The sequence below is a fragment of the Lissotriton vulgaris genome, chromosome 7 (assembly GCF_964263255.1).
Source record: "Lissotriton vulgaris chromosome 7, aLisVul1.2, whole genome shotgun sequence".
In the NCBI taxonomy this organism is placed as follows: Eukaryota; Metazoa; Chordata; class Amphibia; order Caudata; family Salamandridae; genus Lissotriton; species Lissotriton vulgaris.
In genome coordinates, this window is record NC_141695.1 from 1,346,292,568 (window position 1) to 1,346,298,567 (window position 6,000).

The window sequence follows — 6,000 nt, forward strand, 5'->3', positions numbered from 1 at the left end:
CCTGGAACGTCTTAATAAAGATTCTGACTACATCAATTTTCAGTCAAAAATATGGTGCTTGAGGACTAAAGGAATATCCCACGCTCAAACAGGGATTAGGCAACCGACCGCATGCGACCAGACCAACCAAGTACTCATATTGGAACATCCACTCATTGCCTGCATACTGCTGGAGACTGATCACCTATCTGAAATAACTCGGTGGGTTAGAGAACCGGCCTCAAAGATCTTTGAGTATAACCTGCAGTTCTCAAAGGCTGAACTCCAGCGGAAGCAACACAGTCTACTGACTTTCCTGTGGCATTCCGACAAGCATGCGTGTTGCAAAGCAATACCCGTTAAGGATGGTACCTCCATCACGCTAACCGTCACAGCGAGCAATTTACAGAAAGTCTAAATCTATAGCGCGGTTAATGTCGCGTTTCTGTACATTAAGTGAGACTGGTGGTCTCAGGTGCATCTCTCAATTGTTTCAGGCATATATATGCCTGCACATCTCATTCAGGCTAGGTTTTTCATCGCTTTTTAGGAATTTAAAGCCCCAGGTATCCTAAACAAAAGTACGACAGCTCGTCTCAGAATTTAAAACAGAAGGTTGTCCTAAAGCAACTACCCACGCATTTTCGTAGGAAACTTGTGATCTCTGCCTCCGACTTCAAAGATAATATTTCTCTTAAAACAAGAGTGCCGCAAAATATTTTAATTTATAATTTTTTTTAAAACCGGGCTCAGAATATATGGGTGGGGTGGCGTTGCCACTGCCCGCGGCATGTAGACACAATTGTTTACGTTTTTAACATCAAGAATAGTTCAAAATAAGAACATAACAAACATAACTAAGGTAGGAAGAAATCGTATTTCAGTAAAAGTTTTTCATTTTTCAGCTATAGAAACAGTGTACTTACTGCGCGGTGCCTTGCGCCTCCTGGCTACATCACAACCTGCATATTAAACAAAATATCAGTAAATGAAACTGAAAGTAATTTAGCTACTTCCTGGTTCCAGCTTCGCGAGAGTGTCTGAACTCCCTTCCCATTGGCCCAGAGCAAAGAGGGCTTGTTCCGGCACGCCTACAGCCGCTGCCCACGTAGAACCTGGCAACATCTATTTAAATGGCAAGCACCCTAAAAACAAAGAAAAGAAATTAAGGTCGCTTGCGATCACACTTTCTTGACATTTCTGGAATAGAGTGCGTCAGGGTTAGTACTTTAAACAGTAAAAAATAGTGTAACTACTCAACAAATTGAATGTGGGGTGGGAAAGGGGGGACATGGGCGGTGCTAAGGGGCGGAGCTAGGGATGCATATTTAATGAGATAGAGATAGGGTTGCCACCTGGACTATTTTTATTCCTGCTTGACTGGTTGTTTAATGTGCCTGCCAATACAAGAATGTGAAAAAGCATATAAAGCTCATATTTTTTCAATACATACTTTAAACTGTAAATGTTAGAAAAGCAAAGCACATGTTAAAATAATTTTACAGCTGCCCTTATGACCCCTGACTGATAAACTTAGCAAAGACAAAGGGTCATGTGAAAAATAAAAACAAATGACTTCGTATAAAGTTCAGATGGAGTGTGGGCCTTTGCAGAATATTAAAACGTGAACAGATGGCCGATATCTTTCTCTTGGTAAGGTGGCACCCTATGTGCAGTTGTGAATGATGGTACAGAAGCATTTCTGGTGTCTCTGGAGTATTCTTTTGGTCCTCATATATACAAAGGTTGCATTTAATATTATCTTTGAAATCTTACATGTGTGCAGATTACCTCTGCACAAGGCATAACGGATAGTGTGGGCACGTTAAGAAACAAACCTTGAAAATTAAATATGATCATAGTATCATGTGCCTAAAAACTTCAAACAAACATAGACCAACCACACCATCCTTAGGCAGGTTACTTCACCCCTTAGCCTTTATATTAGCTTGTGGCCTTGTCCCCAGAATTATACAAGGCTCTTTCCAGTCAATCCCCTGCACCATCAAGAATGACTTGGTCCTCTTTTGGCATTAATATGGAACGTAGATACATTCTTACAAAACCATCAGACCTTTGAAAAAGAATGTCAATAGATGCCTTAAAATAGAAGTTGTAGATTCAAATAAACAGACTCTGGGTTTAGCCTAACTAGTAGAGAAAGTTAAATAACAAAGTTGGCACTTTGAACCTTTTCTGTGCCAGGGGACGTAACCGTTACATCCTCTGCCACGGTGGCCGTCTGCGGAGGACGTAACCGTTACGCCCTCTGCGCACGTTCTGGAAATCCCTCTGTGGTATACAGCAATGGGATTTCATTTTTAGGCCTCGCCTGAGCCAGCGTATGCGCTGCTCTGGCAAAACATTTAGTGAGAGGGCTTTAAAAAGCCGACCACAGCTTATTGTGTGGCATAGAGCGTGCGGTTACGTGCACAGTTACGAGCAGAGGCGCCATCTGGCTTTCCTCTCTCGTCATGGGCACGCGCGCACGCACGCACCACTCGCATGCATGTTTTCTTTTTGTCACTCTCCCGCTTTCCTGGCTTTCCTCTCTCGTCATGGTCACACCTCACGCACGCACCACTCGCGTGCTTGTTACATTGGTTCCTTGTAGTGCTCTTTGTACAATCTTGCTTTTCTATGATCCCTTTGTTGTCTTTGTTCCTCCTTTTGCCGTTTGATTTCCTTCCATGGGATTTTCCTTGTTACATGTTGTCTTAATAGTTTGTTTATTTATGATTTGTCTAATGAACTATTTTTACTTTCAGCGTGTTCATTATTGCGGCCGCACCTCCCGCTCCGTTGCTTGCTGCCCTCTCCCCTCCTCGTCCCTTATCCCTCCCTCCACGTTACTTTAGGACTGCCTCGGACCACCGCTTGCACGTGATTTTACTTTCAGCGTATTCATTATTGTGGCCACACCACTGCATTGTTGCTTGCTGCCCCCTACCCATCTCTCATCCATCCCTCCACGATACTTTAGCACTGCCTCAGACCATTCTGTGCACATGATGCGTGCCTTAAGGGCTTCACGTAAACACTACTTTGTTTCTGGCTGCTGTGCTTCATTTGTTTTTATTGTTACAGCTGTAGCTCCTGCTTCCGTTTATTGTTGCCCCCTGTCCCTGGCTGCCACATTTCATCTTTTATCCCTACACACGCACCTCCTGCTCTGTTGCTTGTTTTCCCTTTCCCTCTGCAACGCTTTCCTGCTCCTGGCGCTTAAACAGATTCCATCTCCAGTCTCCTCCATCGCTTGGCATTTTCAAATTTTTCTCGAGTTTTGCTGTGCAGGCCCCCCTTTTCTGCGAGGACTGTGTTCTCCCACCCCTCATGCAAAATCAGCCCCAGCTGTGTTTGTTTTTTGGGGACTGTTCATTAATACACTGTTGCATACTCCGCAATAATGTGGATTACCCTAATAGAACATCATGAAAACGTTCCACAAGTGATAGAAATCCCCTTGGGTTGCTGGTGGCGTTTTCAGACCACCCCTCGACTGTCTAGCAAATAAAATACATAAATTAGAAATAAAAGACAAGCTCCCTTTCTAATCTGCAAAAAGCATATAACAAATAAACCACTACAAAAAAGACACGCAGCCTTTCATCCGTATATCCGCACATAGGTTGTCCTTTAAATGAAGGGTTAATAAAATACAACATTCTTATGTTTGTGCCTCTGCTATAGCAGGCCTGGCGTGTGGAAGAGTGCACTGCCAAGGGCCTGAGACTGGGTCTTTTTTTCTCTGCTGCACGTTAACATTTTACTTTTGAAAAAATAACCTATACAAAAAGAACACAGCATAAGGCTTAATAGCAATACCAAACCTATTTACTACTTGAAAACAAGGTTCCTTCCGCGGTGTGAAGCTTCCCATCCCGTGATTAAGGGCATTTCACTGAATCTTTACATTCCGAAAACAGACCCAGATGCAAGTCACAAGAGTGATAGCGATCTTTAGAGCTATTCCAGTGTTCACTTTGAAAGCTCATTCTTTACACATTACACAAGCATTGGCATAGCCAAAAGGTTGCGCCTTTGGGACCTTATAAGTGTTTAGTTATCCAGCACAATATCCTTGGTGCAACAACATCAAGTGTTGCATGGCTAAATACTTATAAGGACCCAAAGGCAAGACCTATTGGCTATGCCAATACTTGTTATTTTTCAGCCTCTGGAGCAGGGAAAGTTCTTCCCCTGCCATTTGTATCGGGAGACCCGGGGAAATGCTGGGTGGAAGGAAGTATGGGGTTCCCTGCAGATTCCAAAACCTTCCAGCACAGAAATGTGAGGAAAATGCGTTTTTTTGTAGTCAAAGTCTGAGCTTTGAAAGGCATTCTGGGTTATAAAACATGGTGAGAGCCACGCAAGTCAGCCCACCCTGGATAGCCCTAGTATGACTAGGTTTCCCTGGATGCTGGCTGAGCTAGTGTCCAAAATATAAGGGAACAAAATGGTAGATTAAGTATTATTATCATTTTTCTGGGCCCAGGGAGCTTCACCTGCGTGGCCTGTTCAAGGAGCCCTGAACGAGCCAAAGGACCCCTGGGCTCCGTCCTCCATCCTGTCGCACTGCCAAGGGTCCAAGACTGGATTCCATCAGGCCTGGGGAGTCATCCCCTGCTTCGTCTGCTTGATAAGGTGCCTGCAGGCCCTGGGTCAGAGCTCCGTCAGGGCCCTCCTTGCAGCTCTGTGCCTGATGCCCAGCTGGGGCTCCGGCCGCAGGGTTCCCTGAGCCTGGCCATTTGGTCGCCTGCCATGCTTTCAACTGTGGGAGGGGGACTAGATGGCTGGGCTGCCTTGGAAGTCCAGATCAGGGCTCATTTTCTTCCATGAGCCCAGCCAGGGCACCAGGAGGCTGGGTGCGTGCGAACCTTCGGTCCCCGCAGTCACTCCGTGCGCACGCATTAGAAAAAAGGAGGGTAGCCTTCCTCTGGATTACTGGGGACAGGGTACCCAGACTCACTTGTGGTCTGACGGTTCTCAGCCAGTGACTAGATGGCCCAGAACCAAGGCCCCACGTGCCCTGGGGTCGAGGCTCCCCCATCCTGATCGACGTCCTCAGGCCTGGCGTGTGGAAGAGTGCACTGCCAAGGGCCTGAGACTGGGTCCATCGGAACTGGGGAGGCTTCCTCTGCTTCGCTTGGTTCTGAAGCTCTGACCGGGGCCCCAGCGGGCTCTGGGGTGGGTACCCCTAATCTGTCCAGAACTGTCATAGGCCAGATATTGACTGAAATCCGGGTCATGAAGGTGCTGCAGAGGGACACATACCAGGAGGTTGCTGCCATCCAAGTTGAGGTGGCCGGCACCACACCAAAGTGGCTGGCATTCACACTTAGGTGGCCGGTATCAGCACTGAGGTGGCCTACCTGGTTGGGGTGCTGCGGGACTTCAACACTACCATCTGCAGGGCTGTTCCACCTGCATCTACCCCTTCCTGTGGTCCAAGTACATCCAGATCATCAATATCTGCTGCAGCCTCAGTAAGGGAGTCCTTATCAGAGGAGGACACGCCTGCATGCACCCCTGTCTCAGCAGCTCCAGATCCCCCCTCTTGCAAACCGAGGGGATATCCGCAGGATAATCCAGGAGCTCAGGATGGCAAGACGCCCACCACCGCCAAGAAGAAACCTTGCCCCTAATGTCCTCTTGTGTGTGCTACACATTCACTTTGTTGGACTATTCCTGCCCACTTTTCCATATTTGATGGGAGGGGTATGCTGGACTTTGGACTCCAGACAATTTGGACTCAGCTACAATGGTTTCATCCACCTTGACTGAAGACTTCACATTTTGTTTGCACTTTGTAATTTTAAAGTCATTTCTTGATCGTATCCTTGTTCACTTCATTAAAAACACACACCAGCAAAGCATTGTCTCCTGTTGTAATTCTCACATACAACATTGTGAATGTACTACCATGTGGACTTTGCAATGTCAAAACTAGGGACTTCTGGAAGCATGGTTATGTTGTATGTAAACAATGTTCAACTAAGCGCCACTACCATGTCACAATAA

The 6,000-nt window shown here is 46.3% G+C and overlaps 1 protein-coding gene across 1 annotated transcript in view; it reads right to left on the reverse strand.

Moving 5' to 3' along the window:
• LOC147703662 (RING finger protein 112-like) overlaps positions 1–986 on the reverse strand; it is a 247,865-nt gene extending 246,879 nt beyond the window's left edge. Inside the window, exon 1 of the mRNA XM_086932000.1 lies at positions 906–986. The gene's annotated coding sequence lies outside the window, so the exon portion shown is untranslated. The remainder of the gene's footprint in view (positions 1–905) is intronic.
• Between the last annotated feature and the right edge of the window lie 5,014 nt (positions 987–6,000).